This window comes from Nicrophorus vespilloides, unplaced genomic scaffold (genome assembly GCF_001412225.1).
Source record: "Nicrophorus vespilloides isolate i.1.1-1 unplaced genomic scaffold, Nicve_v1.0, whole genome shotgun sequence".
NCBI lineage: Eukaryota > Metazoa > Arthropoda > Insecta > Coleoptera > Silphidae > Nicrophorus > Nicrophorus vespilloides.
This window is the reverse complement of record NW_017096267.1, coordinates 74175-98632: the sequence shown is the minus strand read 5'-3', so window position 1 is coordinate 98632 and position 24458 is coordinate 74175.

The following is a 24458-nucleotide window of genomic DNA, read 5'->3' as shown; positions in this document are numbered from 1 at the left end:
ACTTTTATTAATCTCTTATGGAATGTGCAAGTGTTATGTCACAATTTATTTAAATTAAAATTTACTAATATACGAATTAAGTACAATAAATTATTTATAATTACTATTAAGTACTTAATAATTGGAATGTTCACTATTTTGTTTTTATTCTTATAAAGTATTTTAATATATACTACACGATATACAAGTGAATTACTTGGCAAGTTACGTGTAATATTTGACGTGTAATCTGATGTGATTCGTCGTATCTCACAATGGCAAAATAATATTTAAGTAAAAACGTATCCACAAGAAAAAATTGAATTAGAATGCAACAATATACATTTTATTGTTTAGTTGCTAATAAAAATAGAAAATTATACAATATAATATAATAATTAATGAAAATTTATGGAAAGGGATAATAATTTGAGAAATGATTATAATTAGTTAAAATTCGTGATTTTTTGTTAAAATTTCATGTTTTTATCTGTATTTATTTAAGTAATTTTTGTATTAAACAGAAGTTGTGATTTTAATTATTTTTATATGCGTATAACAACATAATGAAAAAATACGAATTTTCAATTTATAATTCTTGACGCAAATTGAAAGTGATGTTGAAATCAAATGTAAGTGTTACGTAAATTTGCAAATAAGATTTTCGATAACGTTCTTGGGTTTACTTTTTTTTTATTTTTGTTCATCATGCAGGAGAAATCTCATTAAAATAGAAGAACCTCTCGCGCAAAATGGACCTTTGTTTTTCAAATTAAGTGGAATTTCCAGGTAGCAATTCATATTAAACATATTCCTTTCACCGGGCAGCACTCGCGGGACATAAATAAGAAAATGAATGCTTTCATTGGTTCAAATAAGCACATTCATTCTTCCATTGAACTGATATTACTCTGAGATGCACCAAACATAGTAGGAATATCGTTTGTAAGGAAACGCTAAACGACTTCCTGCATTCATGTTTCTCTTCACTTGAAAATTGCATATGCATTTACTTGACTACTAAAATAGGCACAAGAAAATTTAATACACTGTCGAAAAAAAATAAATAAATAAAAAAAATAATTTTACATACAAAATGTATCTAAATTTGAAAATAACGTAATATATTAACTTATAAGAAAGTTTTACTAATGTTTTAAGTACAAAAGTTGTTTTTTATAAATTTATATAAGAAATTTTCTTCAATTTTGCTAAATCTTAAATAATATTTAATTGAATTAATTGAATTATTAATTGAAAAAATAATTGAAGCGAGAAATACAAAAAGATAAAAATAACCAGTGGTCTTTAATGCGATATATATTTTTTCTATGGTGCATTTATAAATTTATATAAGAAATTTTATTCAATTTTGCTAAATCTTAAATAATATTTCTGGAATTAATTGAGGTGAGAAATACAAAAAGATAACTTAGAAATATGAAAGATTAGAAACCAAATTTTGTATGAAAACACTTAGATTAATCTTGATTTATTACAATCCAAGTTACTAAAAAATAATTCTCTTTAACAAATTTTTAAACAACTGAATCAGACAACGTCGTCAACTAAATCAACATTGGATCAAGATTCACCCCTTAACACACTAAACTATAATAATGCCCTACTAAGCATGTTCAAAAAGTGGTAATTAGAAACTAGGAAAATGATTATTTGAAGTTTTTTTTTGTGAATTTTGGTAATATTTCAAAACTAAATTGGAATAGATAATTGTAATGAATGTTTGTAGCGTATGCATATTGCATAGGGTTGGCCGCATCGAACAAAACTTTTCAGAACAAAACATGTCATTTTTATAACGAGCCCTTAAACTAGAAACTCTGCCCGTTATAATTAGTATTAATGGAACGGCAAAACTTTTAACCTCTCGTTGCAAAAATTTTGCAACGACATATTTATAAATTTTCATAAAAATTGGTGGCTGCAGCAAGACAAGAATAAACAAAATAAAAATGAGTGTAACAGAACATGCAATCCATAATTCATAACAGTCCAGGAACGGACAAAAAAAATTAAATTACTAATGTAAATGTGACACCATAAAATATTCATTCCTGCGGGGGCTCTCACTCAGCGAATGCGTAGGTTCGTATTGTTTTATTACAGAATGAATGAGACGGAGAGTGCAAAAAACAACAAGTAAAACGATACCATAAAAATATTAACAAGCATTTTTCACATTTGCATTGAATATTTCATGATAATGACCATTCATTAGCACAGATTAATGCGACCTCATGTGATTCCTCCGATTGTGATCCGCGCCGTAAATTAAATGGCGTGAATAAATCTTCTAGCACACATCATCATCATTGTTCCACTTTCTTGTAATGATGCGCATGGTTCCATTACATATGCACCTTAATGTTTACTCCTTATACACACACATCTATTTTTGTTACAATATTAATAATAATATTATAATTTATTATTCTAATGAGTTAATTAATTTATTAAGAACTCATCGAATCGTTGTATCTTCTCTGAAAGCCGTGTGTACGATGAGTGTAGAGAAACCAATTAATTTTGCGAAAAGATTCCTTCGGTAATTATGCAACGCATGCGGTTAATGTCCTCGTGTGTACCACTGTGAGACACAGCCATTGGAGTATGATGCATTTGTGAATCTTCTCTGATCCGCCAATCGGCTTATTCCTCGTTCCACAATCAATTATAATTGTTGTTCGTTACACGAACGAAATTCTCTTGGATAATTTTAACTTGAATCATTTTATTATGAAACTTCAACTATTTAATAATAATGTATATGCTTTTGAGTAATTTAAATTTTACAAATTTGGAAATTCATTTTAACTACATTATGCAAGTAATATTTGATTTAATACATATACAGGTATACCCGCGACTTGTGAACTAGTTCCTTTCCAAAGGGTTGTTGGTATGTCGATATGTTCGTAAGTCGTGGAAATTTAAAAAAATTCAAAATATACTTATCTTACCACACTTTATCATGGTTTTTACTTTTATATATGTTAAATTACTTACTTTTCAAAATTATTTTAGCTATAATTTCTAAATTTAAAGAAAATATAAAATAAATGAACAAAAGGTTTTAGTCAAAAATCCCAATTTCTTCTTCATGAGATATCATAAACAAGAAGATAATAACTAATATAAACTATTTATATAACAGATTTAGGTTTTTTTTTAGAATATGCAATAATGTATGTAATTCCACATAATACCTAATAGTTTTCGACATTATAAATATTGCCAAATTAAGTTGGTACTTCTGAAAAAGACAACTTGGACAAATTGTCAAATTGAAAACATATTTATGAGTAAAGTTTGTAAGTAATATTATAGAAATGATGTCATATGAATAATGAATTCTAATTACATATTTACATTTTTACATTTTTATAATATTTATTCTTTCGATTACAATTTAACTGAAGAATTATATAATCGCGTGTAAATGTTATCTACCTTTGAAACGATATATGTAATTAATTACTGAATATATCTGATAAAACATTTATAAAAACACATTAATTTATTATTTTTAGATTTGTAACGAAATAATATTACTAAATAATTAATCTTGCGTATTATATCAAATATAATACAAAGAGAATATTGTAATTATGTAAGTTCAGTTGTCGAACATAATAAGTTTTCAAATACTGTTCGAAAACCGAAATCATTTTCTTCTATAACAATTAAGGTAAAATTATACAATATGTTTTCAAAGCTCAGACTATTTAAACTTTTATAATAGAATTTATGTACATAATCCTATAAAAAATCAATGAAAATAGATAAAATGTTAGAATAATAATAAAAAAAATAACTTTAAAAAATAATTTACAAAACTTTATTATACATTTTCTATGTTTCTTTGAAATTTTTAATATAATATAAGTTTAATAAGGAAGTAATAAAGATACGAGATTATTGAAAAGCTGTAGCAAAAATTAAATTAATCCTGATTGTAGCACGAAACATAGTGCATTTTTATTGCAAAAAAACTGTCAGAAAGTATGGTGTACATTTGAAAGAAAATCTTTGATTATCTAGAATTTCGAAAGCAATTGTCAATACTCAATATATTGGTATTGCTAGATAACCTAACATATTTGAAAGTCGTTGCTTTTAAGTTAAGTTGGATTTTGAAGACCAACTATTAAATTTTAATAAAAATATAATAGTCACCGTTATATTTTCTAAATTGAACATTTTAACCCAAATAACGTGAATTCACAAGAAAGAGACTTATTAAAAAAAAAATAAATTAAGAAGTGAAATTGTGTTTGAAAACCAATACATTTTTTATATTTTGCACATAGATGTATTCACTATTTTGCAATTATTGTAATTTTCACAATTTCATTAAATATATTGTTAATTATGTAAATAAAATTAAAATAAAGTAAGTTAAGGAATCTATAACTTTGTATAAATAAATTGTTTATTCTGACTTTCATTTTATTAGCTAATGCACTAATGTGCTAATGTCTAATTTACGTAATAACTTTGCTAATGCGTAATATTCTTCATATTGAAATGCATTTCTAAGTATTTAAAATTTTTAAGTTAATATTTATAACAGGGACGACTAATAGCCGATTCGAATCCTGATCAAGCCAGGCCTTTGTGAACCCTATTGCTTGCAGCAGGGAGAAAGGGAATAGTCGAATTGCAGAGTATCAATATACTGAAGTTAACCTATAAGACGGCAGCCAACAAAACAAATTACAGAAGAATATAATGAGAACAACTTCTTTTGGGAAGTTTACCAAAAAACAAATGTCTACTAGATGTCTATTAGATTTAATTAATGTTCGCAGAAATAAGATTGTAAATTAAATATACTATGACATAATAATAAAAAAATATTTATTACTAATACCTTTCTTTTCACATTAATTTGGAATATAAAAATGATGGAATAAGTTATTTTTGAATGAATATTTGCCTATGTGAGAAAGGTCGTTGAAGTAGGTGAATGCACTGTACATACTACATAGATTATAACAGTCCTTAAATAATATATGTTGCCTTTGATTTTACGCGGAAACCCCTTGAACACCTCAGCCCCTCTCGTTCGTTTTACGATACACAAAAGGAGGACATTTTTGCCGCGCGAAAAGCGCTGAAACGGTGTAACGCGACATCGTTCAAGTTCTCACTTGAATCCTTCTTTGATGTTTTCGGGAAGATGCAAAATCACACGAGTAACATTTAAAAAAATAAATAAGTAAATCCGGCCTGGACGGCTTAATGAATCTAATTATTATGTGGAAAATAAACACGCAGCTTTTCCCCTTGCGTGAGTTTCCTCTCCGATGGATGCTCTCATCTTCTCATTCCATCTCTCTTTCTCACTCTTGTTCCTCTGTAATTCGATTAAAATGTGTCACTTTAATTTGCATTTTTTATGATTAAAGGGAACGCTTTTTTTAATATTTACGTTTAATTTCGTCTGGATAGGACAAAATAAAATTAGGAAAAATTAAGGGAAGCATTCGCAGCGCCGCGCCTTTCGGTTCGGTTCGATTCGGTTTTGCCGGATAAAAAGATTTATTTTATTAGGAGGAATCCATTACTGAACTTTCTGAATCAACGTCAACTTGAAAAGAATTAAACGAATGGAATTAATTATAAGATTGATGGATTTTTTTCGGGCGCTGAATATTTTTCTGGAACGAAAGGGGGAGTGCACACTTTCATTTATAATTCGCGGCGTTTCTCTACGCTTCAATAATTACCAAATTTCATTAAGGATGTCTTCTTCGCATTATCTCTCTCGCAAAACAAAAACAAAAAAAATACGAGTTTAATCCAACAAACAAATAATATATGTAATATAAAATCACAAATATCATAAAATTAAAAAAAAAATCAATAATTATAGGAACATCTATAATTATAACATAAACTTTTTTTTTACAAATATATTGAATTACGATTTTAAACTCAATGTATATGATTTTTTTTTATTATAAAAAAATTAAGTATTGTTTATTGAATTCATTATATTTAATTCTTTATTTAAAAAACTAAAAAGTAATAACTCGTTTAGTCCAGTTTTCAGCAAAACTCAATTTCAGTTTTTTTTTTCAATTTACAATTATTTACAAAAATCAGAGAATTTCATATTGAATCAATTATATTTAATTTTCTATATGTAAAGAGAAGTAATAACTCGTTTAGTGCGGTTTTAATGTAAATTTATAAACGAATTGCTTTGAAAACTTTAATTTTATAAATTACACATCTAAATCTAATCTTATTTTTACAATTTCTAAACTTAATAAATTTCAAATTTAGGAAATAAGGGTTGAAATAATGAATCAATATATCCCTTTTTATATAGGTAGGAGCATGTGCACAAAAAAATATTAATAAATAAATAATATTTTTAATTAATATTAGAGAATGAGGTTTCATAGTTTTCAACTAGTAATTATACAAAATGATAGTTAATCGTTAAGATCTGTTGTTTTTGCTATCTTTTCCTAATGGTGTGCTTTCAGTATTATAGACAGAACTACACATAATTATATCACGTAATAGAATTTAATTTGTCTCGGACGTAAATATCGGATTGAGGGGAGGCCGTGGCTCGACCACTGTGTAATGGCCTTAATTGTAAAGTTTGGTTTTGCGTTGGTGGTATGTTTTATTGCCGTTTCGTGTGCCAGCCATAAATTAATCAAATGCAAATCCAAACCGTGATCCGTGGCCCAAGATAGTGATACCGAAATAACGAAAAACGTAACGTAGACGAAGGAGAATTTGGATTCGGACAATTTTTGTTAATTATTACTTCGGCATTTGATTGCGTATACAGATAGGAGGACGAAAGTAAACTAATCGTGCCCATTACGTTACCGAACATATATAGAAACCAAATTGCGTAAATATGCTAAGTGGGTATATATAGATTAGTTAAATATAAAATTCAGGGACTAATTTGTACCAATTTATTGTGTAAGAAGTTTTTTTTATATTCTATTTTAAATACTAAGAAACTAAGTAAAAATTCGTAACAAATACTTATTTTCATTAAGTTTCTGTAATTTTACATTACAAATAGATTTTCATCAAAATTAACCATAAATTCATTTTTATTTCATCATTTTTCTCATTTTGTTTAAATTCAATAGAAAATATTAATTGTATCAGAAGTTAAGAAGAAGTCAAAGACAAGTTTTTTTTAAGATTACGTATTCAATCAATGGAAAATGTTTTGCTTTACCTTTAAATTGAAATAATTTTTAGTTTGATTTGGTCTATTTATGTAAAATAAACTTTCTATATGGTTCAATAATTACCAAATTTCATTAAAATTGTCTTTGTAATTTCTATTCAAAACAACAAAAACTAACGCATTTTCACAAATAAAATTATACATTTTTGTTCAATATTATTTAGCATTTATTTGCACATTATTAGTTCTAATTTGAGTCAAGTTGACAAGAAATTAACAAAAAGTAAACTTACATAAACAATATAGAAAAGAGAAAAAACAAGCTCATTCTTATATTTAAAATTAAACATTTCTCTCTAAGAGTACTGACAAATTTATATGACACATAACATATTTTAAGAAGAAATAACAAATAATAATATAAAAGTGTTTAAGTAATTAAATGAATCGAGTTGAAAAATGTATATATAATATATTCCCATAAAGTATATGAAGGGTCTGAAGTACATATTTCAGTAAAATGATATTCAAATGTTGCGTAATGAAAATTTCGTTAACGGATTTGGGGTGCTTTCGTTTAATAATTATGCGTCGTTTTAGATTTAGTAATTAAGACCGGATGTATGACTGTTTTTGTTGATCTCCTTTTCCTCCCATTACCGTTATCAGAGCCGAAAAACGGGAGTTTTTGTGCGCGACGCGAAGGGCGGGAAGGAAATAATGAAAGGGGCGATAATTAAAATGCCTTCTTCTCTCCTTCTTCTTCCACCTTATTTATTCATTTTACATTAAACGGAGAGAAAGTTTGCCGGTTCACAAACGAAAATATAATATCTAAATTTGGTTGATTAACGCGGCGCGGCGTTGGAGGCGGCTGCTGCGGAATAGGTGGAAGAAAGAGAGAGAGAGAAAGAGAAAGATAGAGCCCTCTGCCAAAGACTGATAATGAATGCTTAAAAGAAAAATATCTATTAAAAGTTTGATACAATGGCCGACACAAAGGGCTGCTGCTATTGTGCCGAGCATCAATATTGGTACACATCACCTCAATTAAAATGTAATAAGAATCTCTTCTTTAGGTATAAAACTCATTAACACAAGGCGAAATGGGTTCGGGAAAGACGGCGTCGGCGGTTCTTCGGCAGGGGTGGATGGAATGCGATGCCGCGAAAGAAATTAAAATTACAAAGAGAGTTTTTAGTTTTGCCCTTCTGAAAATCGAACGGGCGGCTCTGCTCTCTGCGCGAAAACTTTAATTAGTTATCGATTTGTTTAATTACTTACTTGCTGCGCCAAACTATAAGTTATTCGTTACGGCGCGGATTGACGGGAAGAAATATATTTTCCATCCCCGAAAACAATGCACGTTTCTTCTCTCGCTCTGTTTCTATCTGGGATGAGTGAAGATCGGGATGAGGGTTGTGAAGAGAGGATGGATTGGGATGGGTCGATGTGACCACTGGGCAATTCGGCGGTCTACGTTTTGCTATCTCCACAGACGATGTATCGTTCCCTAGCGGCACTCATTTTTCAATATCCCAAAAGTGTTCCGGATATGAAATTGACCGGATCGGATCCGACCCAGAGATAAAAGCAGCTCCGAAACGGCCCAGAGATTTATACATTTATATTCATAGACATTGCGTATTTGTGCTCGGTGTTGTTGCAGAAACCTAAGATTAAACGATCCAATCCATCGATCATCAAATTTCTACATCTTTTCCTCGCACCCTCAGCAACCAGATCGATGTGTGTATATTTGATGTAATTGAAGGCGGTTCAAAACTGCTAACGACTTTCGTGTTACGTTCGAGGATGGCATAGCATACAGAGACTGGGGTAGGACGGTTATTATAAAAATGCCCTCGTAAAAGCTGATTAGAATTTCAGACACACTCGATGCTGAAGCCTGTGCGAAAAAAAAAGTATTATATATTTCCACAAATTGCCATTCAAATGTATACACCGTTTTATGCCCTATTGGCAACCGATTTATTCCGCCCTGCTCTATTGCTTACTGCTTCCATTCTTCCATTACCCCAACTCCAATTTGCATTTAACAACGATTTCGTATAAGAGATTATACAATCACAAAATTTCCTGCAATTCATTGCAACTGCAAATATTATTATTATGAAACGTAATCTACACAGTACAAAGCTTTTCATTTGCATGTTTACAATTTTAAAAATACATTTTCACAATCAGATACATAAGCAACATGTATTAAACAACAATTATTATTAATAATATACATTTTAATCTACCCTTATTAAATAGTTTTACTTGTATATTTCATTTACATTGCTGGTTCAAATAAAATTTAACTTGAATGAAAGATTGAAATTAATAATTCAATTTTGTTATTAATGTTCAATTAACATGCAATTTGTATGTATTAAATCAAATTAACTCAAATAATTATGTGCATCAAATCAATAATTTGAGTTTTGGTAACGGTGATTTCAATTTTAGAGAGCGAATACAAAAACGTTAAACACTCGATGCGTTCTTTTCCACCAAGTCGAATACCAAGAAATGGTAAATAAACAGCAAAAAAATGATCAAAAAGGTAAAGGTGTGGAACTGGATCCGAGGAGAGCAGCATCGGAAACCGACATAAGATTCTGGAAAAACGACTGAAAGAAAGAAGGATCGAAGGAAGAGAGCAGGTATCGAATTTGTTATTATTTGTTTGAGACGGTCGAATTGGTTTTGGTTTGTTGACAATTATGCACGTGTACCAAGGTGAAGTCGAGGTGGGACGGAGGTGCAAGAAACTCGCGTGTTTGGACGCACGAGCGAACAAAGAAATTTGTTATGAAGAGCGGAAAAAAGTGCTCCGCGCTGTTTGCTCGGGAGGAAACTGGGTGACGACTGGAACTAACTCGTTTTACACTTAGAAAACAGATGGTAATGGGATCCCCGACCCACAATAAAAATAAGAATAATCATAGTAGTAGTAGTAACACCATCAGCATCAGCATGAGAAAAAGAAGAGGAAGAAGAAAAAACAAACATTAGGAGCAGCAGGAAAGCCGCTTCCCTTTTCCCAAATAAAACGAAGAGAGAAAACATAAAAAGCTGCGCTGTTATTGATTGATTTAATTGAAGCAATATTTCTGGTTGGGAAAGCAAAGCGAAGTGAGGAGCCGGTGCCCCATCATTATCGATTTTAATTTGTACAAGGTGGATATAGCAATTTATGAAATTAGTTTTTATATTCTAAAGCTGGAGCTTTTGTGTGTATATATGTGTATGTTTGAGCTGCGGGTATGGATGAAATAGATTGCTGTTGCTGCTGCCGCAGTGTATATGTGTGTTGTTTTTTTTTTCGTTCGTTGAAGGAGTCGGGGGTGGTTGGTTTCAGAGTGGAGCTCATATAAAAACAATATGGAAAGTCCTGAAAGTATTTAATAATGAAAACAGTGGCTGTCGTTGGGAGCTGAGCAGTTCGTGTTTTGAAAATTAATATGTAAACGAATTCACGGGTTTGTTGTATTATATAAAAAGCTCGACGGGGGTTGAGGTGGCGAAGGACGAAGAGGAAGAGGACGAGGACGAGAAGGATCCGAGGCGCTGCCGCTGTCATATTCAAATGAGTGGCGCGTCACTGGCTGTAAGATGTTCGTGTGGCAATTTGTATGACTTTTGATCACTTTTCCAATGGCCGAGAGAGACATATTTTGCAGACCCAAATATATGCATGTATATATATATATTTACACGCAAGCATTCTCCTACACAAATACACACGGACACACACACACAAACAGATACAGTCGTTTGGTGCAAAGAGAAAGAAGGGCACAGAGTGAGGTTCCGCAACTCGTTTATGTTAATCCTCGGCATCCTCGCTCGTGCGCGCCTTTCCCCATTTCGACACAACTCAATTTTAATTACATTTTCTTTAATTAATATGCTAATAATTTTGCATAGTAATTATTGAGAGCAATCTAGTGAACGCACCGATGTCGCTTTGATGTATCCATCTTTAACCGGACTACTGTATGTACATCAAGTGTCTTTCCAATATACACACACTCACAACACGACTCCAACTGTTTTGTTGTTCCTCTGGTTAAACCCTCTTCGCATTAAACCCTCTCACTCGCACTCGATCTCTTCCTATACCAACCCCATTTCCAATTTTAATCTTCCTCGACGACAAACCTCGACGCTCCATCCAAATAATAATATTATTCTTAACTTAACTTCTTCATTTCTCACCCAAAATATTTTATATATTGAATCTACCTAAATCATTATATTCAATCTACTTTTATTAATTTTCTTATAAAAAAATATACGTAGATTTAACAAAATTAATGAAATTAATGTTTTTTCCCCTATAATACATATCCCAAAATATTGAGTCATTTTTAAGAAATAATAATCACAAACAATACGAAATACAAAGTCGATTATTTATTTTAATTCTTTGTCTTTGTCAATTTTATAAATTAATTGTGATCTGTGAAGAATTAATTAGAAAAGTAACATTAATACAAACAACATATTGAAATAATAAAAATAATTAAAACACTTCCAAGTTTCATTCATAAAATTTGCTTAATTAAGTATAATGTTTAGTAACACCTATGATGACTTAGTTTCTGCTATTATTAAATTCTATTATATTATTTTGAACCAATAAACCTTTAAAACGAATTACTTCTATATGTAAAAATAAAGTTTAAAGTAACTAGTGACATAATTTTATTACATAAGGTTATAATTATAATCGATCAATAAAAATTCAATTCAAAAGTATTTTCCTATAATAGATCACATGTTAATTACAATTAAGTTAAATGTAGACACTTTAAAGTTTAAATTATTGCCTTTCTTATATCTATAAAATAAGTTTTGTTAAAAGTTTGTATAACGATGAATACAGATATTTTATCTTTGTTTTTTATTCTAGTATGTTATCATTAGTATTAATGTTACATACAATTGCAATTATAATTAATAGAACTATTATAAATTATACAATCAATTACTTCGCAATTTTATTGACGTTTAAGTTAATGTCAGATTATTAATTTGTTTTTTTTTTAATCGTTTCTGTAATTATTTATATTAGTTTAAAGCATATTAATTGCACACGAGGAAGCATTAAGTAAGTTATGATTGCCATTTATTATCTGTAATTAATCGAATGCAAATACGAATGCAGCCTTTGTGCAACTTTACATATACATAAATTATTATGAATGCAGATACGAGATAAATACACTTGTAGAAGACAAGGTGACAATTCAATAACAGTTTACAAGCTGTCACAGTGTAATTTCAAACAACATTCCGATCGCTTATTATTGCGTACGCAAAGAAAAAAAAACATCAATGTTTAATTTAATATGCTATTCCTGGCAATATCAAATCAAAAGATATTCATGTTCCTTTTTCTTTCTTCTTTTTTTTTCGGTTACATAAATGGAATTTATGTGAAACGTTTATGATCGCGAAATAAGAAGGGAACAGTATGTAATGTTCTTTGTGTGTGTCTATGCATTTTTTTTTCTCTTGTTTCGTTGTTTGGAATGGGAAGAAGGGAGGGCCCAATTGAGCACACCCCAAACTCTGTGAAATTGTGGCCATAATAACACACACACAACAAATCGCGAACCAGAAAGAAATTTGCATGCAAATCTAGAGCTAAGCCAGAATCGGTATGGAAACTTGTATCTCTGATCGTTTTGAATAATAATAGCCCTCGTTTCTCCTCCTCCTTTTTCCTCCTCTTCCTTCTTCTATACTCCTCGTTCCGTCTTACATTACCAACGTAATAACCCAACCCCAAGAAAACATTCATATATAGGTAGCTTAGCGTGTTTATGTTCAATCACCAAATTACTTTATAATATCCGAAAGAGATATTGCCTCCCCGCTTTCCCGAAAACAACTTAATGTTGATTAAATGCATTTATAATACCTCGGATTCGACTCTCCGGGACCTGATATATCGAATGGTCAATACTTCAGGTCATATTTATAATAAATAGGGAGAGAAGATCGCTGCAGCCAATCTCTCACCGCCTGTCAGCTGTCTACAATGCTTATCTCCATTGTTTCTTTATTGTCTGCAATTCAGTTATCGATACACTTTCTCCCAGCACCGAAGGGACTCTGAGAGCCGAGAGATGGATGGATTTTTTACTGCACGCTACAACATTACCCCAGAAGTACTCCGACCATCCACACACATCCACACATCACTCACCATATACACACGTTGCTGTTTATTTTTTTGGAGCCATTCACGGCTGCCTTCTTTTTTTATTTATAAGAAAACAACAGGGTAAATGAAAAAAATTGAGGGAGATGAGGAATAGAGAAAAATCATCGCCGCTTTGCCACCCTCCGTGTGCGATCACAGTTTCATTTCGTGCACATTAGTCATCATTTTAGGCTTATAAAAATTTCATTTCTCTCCTCCGTAAAAATATTATCTCCAGAGTAAAATATTGTACATCCAATTTAACTTGGCCAACTTCATGTTCCATTCCATTCTGCACGAAAGCGTCGCTCGTTACGCCCATCCACATTGCCTATTACGTAACATTTATATTAATATCAATCAGCAATAATATATTACTGTATATCCCATTTCACACCGCTTACTATAATAAAACATAATATACATAATTCAATTAGTATAGTTCATAAATCTAATATTATTTATATCATATTTGCAAATTTATTACTATATATAATTTATGTCTTATATAAAACTAGTCTTATTGTATCAATATATAATTATATATTGATACAAATTACAAAAAAAAATAGTTTTAATTTTTTTGATATTTCAGCACATTTTTCTAAAAATATAATAAAACATACTAACAATATTCAAAATACATTCAATAGGTATAGTAAAATTCTTGGAAAAAATACTAGTTTTAAGTTTATATTATATATAATTTTAAGTTAATAAACATTACATTTTATTTATTAATTTATATATTTAATATTCAATCAACATATGCACATATACTCTAATACGTATATAATTTAGTGTTCAAAATACTAAACTTAAAATATTTTACATTAAATACAATACAATTAACTATAACACATTGATTATTACATCTTATCACTCAGACTTGCTCGAATTTTAGTGCATATTGCATCTGCAAAAGAAAAGTCTTCTCGATACTCTTGGGTTTTACTATGAAAAGGTGAAAATTTCATTTGATTTTTCTTCATTTTTATTCAAATTAACGGAATTACAGGTAAATACTGACAACAAAAACTGGTAATTATATTGGTCAGTGAACCGTTTATTGGTAATGGAAACATGATATAAGTTTTGTTGTTCTTTTGTGACTCATGATTTTCTTTGTGAAATTTTATAAAATAATATAAATAACAAATAGAAGTTGGTACACCTATTAGACATTTATGTATTATGTAACGCATTATGTGGATGCAGACTTAGAACTCAAAATATTTCTGAAATTGAATCGTTTTATTATAAAAAGTATACAATAACATAGTTGTGACTTTTGCATTGTAATCAACAAAGTGACTTTATTTCATTGTATAATAAACCATTTGTCCGATGATTATGTTTATTTTATCGAATTGTTTCCGCGTGACACTCTTAATGTATTTGCACGAAATGAATAAAAAAAAGAAAATAGAAATGCATTAGCAGCTTGTCGGTGTTTTCATTGTGGTGACTAAATGTTTTGGAAAGGAAGCTCGTATTATTCTTTTTTTTTGTGGTGGTGTGTGGGTTATAGTAGCTGCAGCATTATACGATGATATTGTGTGCGAGCATAAACACGGAGCATAAGGAAGAGCAGAAGCCGTGCTGCGGCGTTCGCTGGGTGCGAAGTGACAAGATCCATTTCGTCCTTTGGTCGTGTACGTCCTGGAGCAGAGCCGTGACTTGCGTTCCTTGGACATACAGGCAATTCCCGAAGCCGCCAGACGAGCAGTGATAGATGAAAGTCGGGGACCACTGTTTTACACAGCCGACGAGTATTAAATCCGGGCCCGGAATGCCAATGTTACCACCATGACACGCATTTCAATTGTTTGCATATAACGTTTTACACTCGAAAACCCGGTACAATCACCCCACCGCTCGTATATCTATAGATGCAGAAATGTATTCTGGTTTAATTAATTAATAATAATTTTGACTTTCCCACCCTCGCGCGCGCTCAGTTTTTTTATATTCATTTTACCGGTTTCAATTTCCCTCAAAATGTATTTATTCTATACAATAATGTGTCCCCATTTAATTTGTCAAATCTCTTTACCCATTAAACATGAAAAATGAGTTTTTTTTTATCCAATACAATTTTACCGTATTCCAAGTTAAATTTACTTCAAACTTAAAATCAGTTAAAACCAAACACAATTTGAAATTATAAACAAAACATTAATATTCTAAATCCTAATTAATAATTTCATAATAAATACTAATAACAAATATTTGAATAATTAACTCATATTATTGTACAAGTTAGTAAAAAAATCAAGTGAATTTGTTTCAAAAGACTTTTCAATATTGCAAAACTAATTTCCACATAACAATTAATTTAATAACCAGATCAAAGTATATCTTATTTCAATAGTATTCCATATATAAAATTAGATATAAAAATATCGAGAATCGAGAACATTTTTTAGTTACTTATTATGCCTTCACTTTTTAATTAGAATTTTATACAAAACTATACTTAATTCAAACATTATTGAAAAGTAGTGCAGGTAGTAGTGCAGTAGTTCAATTTGAAACTTGAGAATTTGCATTTACACGTTTTGTGCGATTTATTTTAAATTTATGAAAATTAAGTACAGTGAAACCTCGCTTAACGAGCATCTTGCATTACGAGCATTTCGCATAACGAGCAAAATGAATTGAAAAAAAATAACTCGCTTAACGAGCGACGTTTCGCATAACGAGTGACGATGAGAAGAAAATTCCTAGAATTCGGAAATTTTGGAACGGATTAGACTCGTTAAGCGAGTTTGCTATTGGTGTTCGGTAACTAAGGTATTTTTGGTTTGTTAATAAATAATATTAGAAATGTATTCAAATATATTCAAGAAAATGAACATTTTATAGAAATTTTAAATTATTTGAAATAAATATGTATAACTAAGAATGTATGTAAAAAGAATGTTTTAATAATAAATAATATCGCACAACATAATATTATTTAAATAATAAATTTCGCAAAGAATTATTAAAAGGAAATTATTCTAATACGTAAATCAACGCTTGATCACACTTATATTATAAAAGAAAATAAAATCTATATTCCTAATCTTATAATTAGAGAATAAGCCTCTAATTGTGATTCAATTAATTAGTTTATAATTATGTAAATATATAATTATTTTAATCAGTAAACATTGTGCATTCCATTCGCAGAAACTCAATGAGTTCAGTCCCAGAAATTCCAATACCCAGCCATGCAGATAATCGAATCCTGGAGATAGCCCGTTCTATACAAACAGAGAAAAAAAAATTACGAAACGAAAATTACATATCAATTTGCACTTAATGACATCATTATAGTAATTTCAATAAGCATGCCACTTTAGTTCGGCAACACTCCTTTGGATTAATTAAAATTTGTTTGCGTGTGTCCTCTGTACGTTTATATGTAAACTTGTGTGGAATGAACAGAGACGGAGGTATGTGACTTTCCCCAATTCCCCGATGTTTTTTTTTTGTGCGCAGTGAATTCAATTTCCTAAAAAAAACCGAATGGTAGTAAAAGAAGGCGAACATTAAAATCGATAAAAGGATGGAATAAAAAGGATAATTGATAATGATGCGGGACGGATCGGTTGGCAATTCGATACATTTTAAAGGCCCCCACTGACAATGTAACATATTAGATTGGGCCACACACCGGATGGTTTCAAAAGCCGCCTTGTTCGACACACTCGACATACCCGATGACAGTTGCTGTGCTCTCTCGTCTTCTTAATATATTTGGTTCGATCGACAGAAAAAAAAATAAACAGCTACGTCAATCCCACACGTATCTTTCACATGATTAATTGTCGCACGCACCGAACCAACATTCATACACACAAATATATTTTTTTTTGTTCCCATTTTCTCTCCTTCTCATATAATTTATGTTATGTATTTTATACAAGATGTAATTATGACTCAATATTTTCAGAAGACAGGTGATTTGATTTGATTGCACCGATTAAAAAAAAAAACTCGTTGTAATTCGCCGTTAACTTAATTGCATCGCATGCAGATCATTAAATAATTTTAGGAAATGTGTTCGATCGATTCACTCCATCGATTATTTACGCAACCTTTGCCATTCAATATCGATCATATATTGATGTGATGCGTTTCTAATCATTTGCAGTTATGTAGGTAATAGTGATTCATGACTCTACTTTTACAATAGTTAACCTTTCCAAGCAATCATAGATCATGGAATCAAAATATCTATTATAGTGTTACCTTTCAAAGAAAAGAAAAATGTACACATAGGTATGAAGTTCAAACTCAATTTTATTTACTAAATATATATTATTTTTATATATAGTATATTTTATTTAGTTATTTACAAGTTTTGATTGATCAAAACCTAGTAAATTTAATAAAAATAGAAAAGTACTTATGTTAATACAAATTATTGTATTAAGATTGAAAAACAATTATTACGATATAAAATATTTAAAAATAATAGAATTTTGTCCTACAAATGAAACAAATATTAAGTTATTTTTTTGTACATTATATTTAAATTTATTGTAAAATTATTCAATTAATATTGATTAGTAAACTTAATTTCAAATGTAAACAGTATTTGGTTTATAATTAGTTTTATTTTTAGTATAAATAGATTGAAATTGTTTAAATTATAAAAATATAAATTTTGTTTTTTTCTTCTGTAAGAAAATTTGTTTTTTTTAAATGGATACATATTATAAATTAGTGAAAATTTGTTAATTATTCTCGCTATGTGTCAATATTTCCGGTTGCGATCAGGTGATTTAATTGATGCATGCGAGGAAATTTAGATTGCGCCCGAAACTACTTCGCCTCTAACATCATTAGTTCATGCTGACTTGCCCAGAATTTGCTTAACTACACTAATAGAGATGTGTCTTTGCTATTTGCGATTTCTACATGTTACAAGTAATTACCTACTTAATAGCATTCCATCCTCGATGCTACGCGTGTCCCAATACATCTTCTCCATCTCTACCCCTCTTCTCTTAATATCATGGAATTATGACGCGAAGAATACGGAGTCATTATTATATAAGATAGGTGACCGTGCGATCATAAAGCGGCGATTATCGCGGACGATATGCTTTGATTGCGTAATCCCGCCACCTCCCCCGACCCCAGATATTGACGTCATCCACCCCTGATGCTAATACGATTTGATCCGCGGAAAGAAATAAAATAACTCAGCACGACGAGGACGAAGGAACGCAAGAGAAAAAAACGAGTGTCGTCGTTGGAGGAGGATGGGGGATGATCGTTGTGGGGTGGGCGTCGGATCTGGATTGACTGAGAGTGGCTTTTTGGGAACGCGCAACGTCTTTATGTGCATTTTAAATCGGGATTTTATTTGTCAAGAATCCGAACCCCGCCGCACTTTAACGCACGAAGAATTCATAATTTCTTTCTGATACAGCACACAACTACGGGGGTGGCATCACGGCATGTGCTTCATTTTAACTTTTCCGACGAGACCTCTTCAATCAAAAAAAGAAAAAAAAAGTTATTGAAATTCGAATTTATTACATTCCAGATTCTTTACGGATTTCAGTAGCTTCTGAAGTTGTATATCATTTAGGGTTAACATTTTTTTTTTCTTTAAGAACAAGAAAACAAATCAACTTTTTTCGTCATATTTGAAAATAATTATTAAATAAAATATTACAAAATTAATTAGATTATTCATATTTTTTTTATTATGGCTGTTGTAAAATGTATTATCACTTCTCATAATATTAATTATATTATATAATATACAAAATTGCCGTGGGATATAGTTCTGACAAAATAACTTTAATTAGTAATGAAGGTAAATCTTCAAAGTTTGGCCCAAAACTTTCAACATAATAACTAAATTGTATTAATAACATGCTACATAATTCATTCATTTTTATCATATTAATTGCAGCATGGAAACGAATACCAAAATATATACTTAGATTAATTTCACTAAAAAAAAACATTGTTTTACGGTAAATTTCGTTAAAAATTCACAATAATTTGAGATTTATATTATATTTTTCTGAAACAATTAAACAAAATACTTAATACTGTTATTTTTAGACAAAACGTTCTTAGAAATAATTTAAAAAGTGAATCTTTTGATTCTTATTAGAATACTTATAAGCGTATTTTAGTATGTAATAAAAAGTGTTACCCAAATACATTTAGAACTAAATAATAAATATAACCTATTGCAAATATGTATTTACATACGTAATCATTCCGCTCTACTACAAAAAAAAAACATTTCTTTAAAATACAAACAAAATTAGATTTAATTCTGCAGAATATTAGTAATAATTATTAGAATTTATATGCCAATTACAATAGTCTCATACTTTTTCAGATACACAAGACTAAAATTCTTAATAGTAACTTACTTAATATTGTTTTAAAGATAGATTTTAAATTTTGTTAAAATATATGTTTTTTTTGACGTATACGATTATATTCAATTCGTATTCATGTTGTAAATTGAAAAGTAAATATGTTGGTAGACATCTACGTGCAAGAAATGCAGGTTAAATTTAAATCGTGTAAGTTTTGATAGCATTAGGGTTGATGACTGCGTGGAAAATGAAAGCGAAATGAAGGGGATCATTAGACGATAAGCGATGTATCGGGCGGAATATCGCAGCGGATGGATCGTTATGGTAAACAGTGTAATGCATGCGAGCACGTTTCACTTGCGATTGCTTGCCAAAAGAAAAAGTGATAAACAATGTTCCCGGTATGGGAGAGACATTGATTGGGAAGTAGTGATCCGAGATCCGAGGGGGGAAGAAATGAAGAATTATGTATAAGAGAGAGAGCGAGAGAAAGAGTGATTGAGCGAGTGAAGGAGAGATGATGAAAGAGAGACCCCGTTGTTGTGTGTTATTGTTGTATTTTAAAGCGGTCCGAAAAGGGGAGAAGTGAGAATACCCGAAGCACACAGTAGCGAATGCCATGACTGTCCGTTTTCATTGTAATTCGAGAACCGTTTTTTTATTTACACGATCGGACAATTATATCATTGAATTAGGCCGTTTCGAAGGCCCGGTTTAAAAAAAGCCAGTGAGAAGAGGAGATTTCTGCTTGCTCATGGTTTCGCAATAAGCAACCGAGCAAACTGAGCACACTCTCGATATATATACATACACACATAGTGATTTTGGTTGATGGGGCGCCAATCCATCCATCCATCCTACCAACCCAATCCTTCCATCCCCAACCTTAAAAAAAGAGTACAGTAATGGAAACTGATTTAAATCGCATGTTGTTCTCCATCCTTTTTCCCGTCCATTCTCATATACCTATTTCGAAATCGAGAGCGCGACTCGTGGGAAATTGATGGTGGTCGCATGATTAATCATTTACCATCCCTTAAGAAAACTTGTATCATTTTCGGCACCCGGCAAAGTTTTTCTTTTTTTTTCATATTAATTATTGAGCGCATTTCAATGGCGCCATTAATATCTCCCCAGGTTTTGTTTTACTTCTTCAAATATCCCCTCACTTAACTCGCAGTTATTTTCCACCTTTTTTTTCCCTCTCCATCCATCCCTGTGTTTCTGTTTCGAGACCATCTCTTCATGTTGCTGTTGTTGTTGTTCTTCTTCTTCTTTCCGAATTGTACCATAAATCCAGATTTTATAAATCGCAAATGGCGTGATCGCACGCTAGCCACCACCAGGGGGCCGGCACATAATTCCCAGATTAGCCGGCCCCGGAGATACTTAAGTAAATAAACGTCTCTCTTATACACCACTATCATATTTCATTGAGGCCATTCCGAATAAATTCAATCGATAATATTAAGTGTATTCATTTTTATTAAGTCCTCACCTCATGCCGCCACGCTACCATTAAACGCATCAACTCAAAAAACCAGATTATTATTTACACTTTCATAACATTCAACAAAACCGCCGTCAACTGACGTCCATGCACATACATAATGTCCATCAATGATTTACGAAATGCTCTTCTTCCATATTCCAACCAACAAACTCCACTCACCTCTGCAAAAACTCTTCATACTACGTTCATTTTTTTTATTTATCTCTTCCTTAATTAGTCTGGTGTCGGTGAAGGTATGAATATCGTCATTTGTGATATATCACGGTAGCTCGGTGACCATTCTCAGCCATTCTTTGATTGAAATCTCTGGATCACATCAATAGTATTTTTACATGCAGACCCCATAATTGAATAATGTATGTCCAAATAGGTTCATTCATTATTATTTTATGTAAGATTTTTCCTAGAAAACATCAAACGAGAATATAAATATAACAATTGTCATAACAACTGAAAATATCCAAAGTTTTACAATTTGTATTAACTAGAAAAATATAATTACATTTATATTGAAAAAATATTTAACAAATTATTTTGTTTGCATGTATTTATTGTTTTTATAGCTTTCATTTTGTATTAAATCCACAATATATAATGTCCTTTACAAATGTCATAGCAATCGAAAATTCTTAACTTATTTTAATAAAAATATTAATTTTTAATTACAAAAAAAAATGAACCATAAAATTTTAAATTATATAAAATATACTAAAAATATTTTTTACATTGCATAATCATCATCTTCATCAATATGCTATAAACGTTTAATGATTCACCACTTAATTCATCATTAATATTCCAGCTCTTATTTTTAGATTGTTAGAACAAAAATAATCGGAATTATTATGTTTTATTAATGTTCAGTTAGTCTTAATTAAAAAGTGATATATTTTTTTTATCAAAATCTACTGGAATTATTACAATTATTTTGATGAAATGCTTTTCATAATAGGATTTAATTCTAATATAGTTTTAGTGTTTTAGCTTCAATTTCATGTTTTATTTTGATAATATCTTCCTTATGTATCTAATATATAAAATTATCATTTAAAATAAATAATTATAAATTATTTAATTTGCCAGATTTAGTACAGTAATTGGTAGAAAATTCATATGAATTACTTGTATAATTGTATTTATATTTTGTTGTTTCTATAATAAATTTTTTGAGTAATAAACTGTAATAATGTTATTAAAAATTGTAATATAATAATTATAATCTAGATTTAGTTGAAAACATTGCTCGGTCATGTTTACAAATTATATGTTACAATTAATGATAAAGTCTGTGTATATTTCTAATGAAAGGTTAATTCAAAATATAAAATTTATATTCCACACAGAAGCGAATATTAAGAGAAAAGTAAAACAAGCCTACTTCATTATTATAACTATAACAGCATAGGAATAACTTACAAAAATCCTTATCTAAATTACTGAATGTACTTGAAAATTAGCTTTTAATAGCAAGGTGCAGCTGTGGTGAGCTACTACACAGAGAACTACATGTGTTCTTATAACATTTTTTTTTCTTTCAACGTTTTGAAAATCGTTTCCTTTTTATTATATAATGGAATAGGAGGAATGAGTATTTAGTTTAAACGGACTGTGATACTGAGTGCTCAAATGATCAAAAGAGAAATTACACAGTGTGATAGAAAGAGAAAAACATAAGATGAGTATAACAATAATTCCGAAGCCTATGATTATCGGGCATACTTTTCGAAATTGGATTTTAATCTTTTTTTCGCCGAATTATTAACTCCACAGCACACAACACACATAAAGCGGCGCGCGGTTACCGTTCGTCCTTTGGAACGGCAGTCCATCATTGTAAATTGGACAATTATACAATTTGTGTCTATAAAATGGAATTAAATTTTGCAATTCTATTAAGGCATGTTCTTCAAATTGTTTCGTCTCTGCTGCGCAGACATTTTGGTCATTATTAAATAGCAGTGTAAACGATCGTCTGGGGGATATTACATTTTATATATAGAAAAGGCATTTTGGCTCATGAATCATATACCCGTCACTCACCGAAGAAGGAGGAGGAGGTAGAGAGTTGAAAGAATGGAGAAAAATCCAAGAGGAAGAAAAAAAAAGAAAGAACGTGAAACGTAAAAAATAAGGACCACAGTTTAAAATATTTTTAATTTTTATCCTTCGGGGCATAATCTTTTTATACGCACTCCTCTTTTTAACTACTATAAAAGCGGTCAATGGTTCTGAGCACCAGAAGCTTCCAAAGTTGTCTTGCGTTCTGCATTAATTTAATTCCCTCGAAGCGCAAAAGGGATTGGACGGAAAGTAAAATAATAAAAAAATATATATATATTATGTATATTCGACGGAATTAATGGAAATATAGTAGCGTATTTATTATTATTATTGAATGGAAACAAATATAACAAATCGGTTGTCAGAAGGTTCTTTCAATAATAAGTTCGTGTTGAAAAGGTATTATTCATTATTTTTTTTACCCCCGTTATATTTGTACACACACACATTCGGAAAGATACGGAAATTAACCATCCATAATATAAATCGATGAGCCCAGTCATGGGTTCCAGTCATTATTGGGTAAAAATTACTATATATATATATATATATATTCATATAAAGAGATTGAAGATAAAAGACGAAACGGACAAAAAGGGCAGCGACGGAGGCTTTATTTTTTAATATAATTTTTATTATTATTTTTATTAAAACGTTTTCAAATTATTATTATGGCCGAGGAGCCGTAATCAAAGCTATAAAAACAAATTAAATTTCATATAAAAATGGTCCGGGGTTAACCCATTATAACCACACATACCCTATCATTATTGTCTCCCTCCACTTAAGGATGCTTCCAGCACCAAAAGCCATCTCTCCTCTTATTGTAATTCATATTTTCTTCTTTTTTTTCGCTTCGGTAAAGGTGCCCTTAAAGCATATACTCACTCGGTTTCGGATTTTTATTGATCAACGCGACTTAACTTCACAATACATTCAATGCATTACCGAAACAAGATGAATAAGATTATTATTAATACACATGTAAAGGAATATTTCAACATTCATAAATCATCCAAAAACTTCATATACAAAGTATATTTTTTTACATAAATTTATCATAAAATTAACATGAAGTAAATTGGCTAAAATATATTAATTAATTGCATTAAAGCTGTAGTAAATCCATACTTT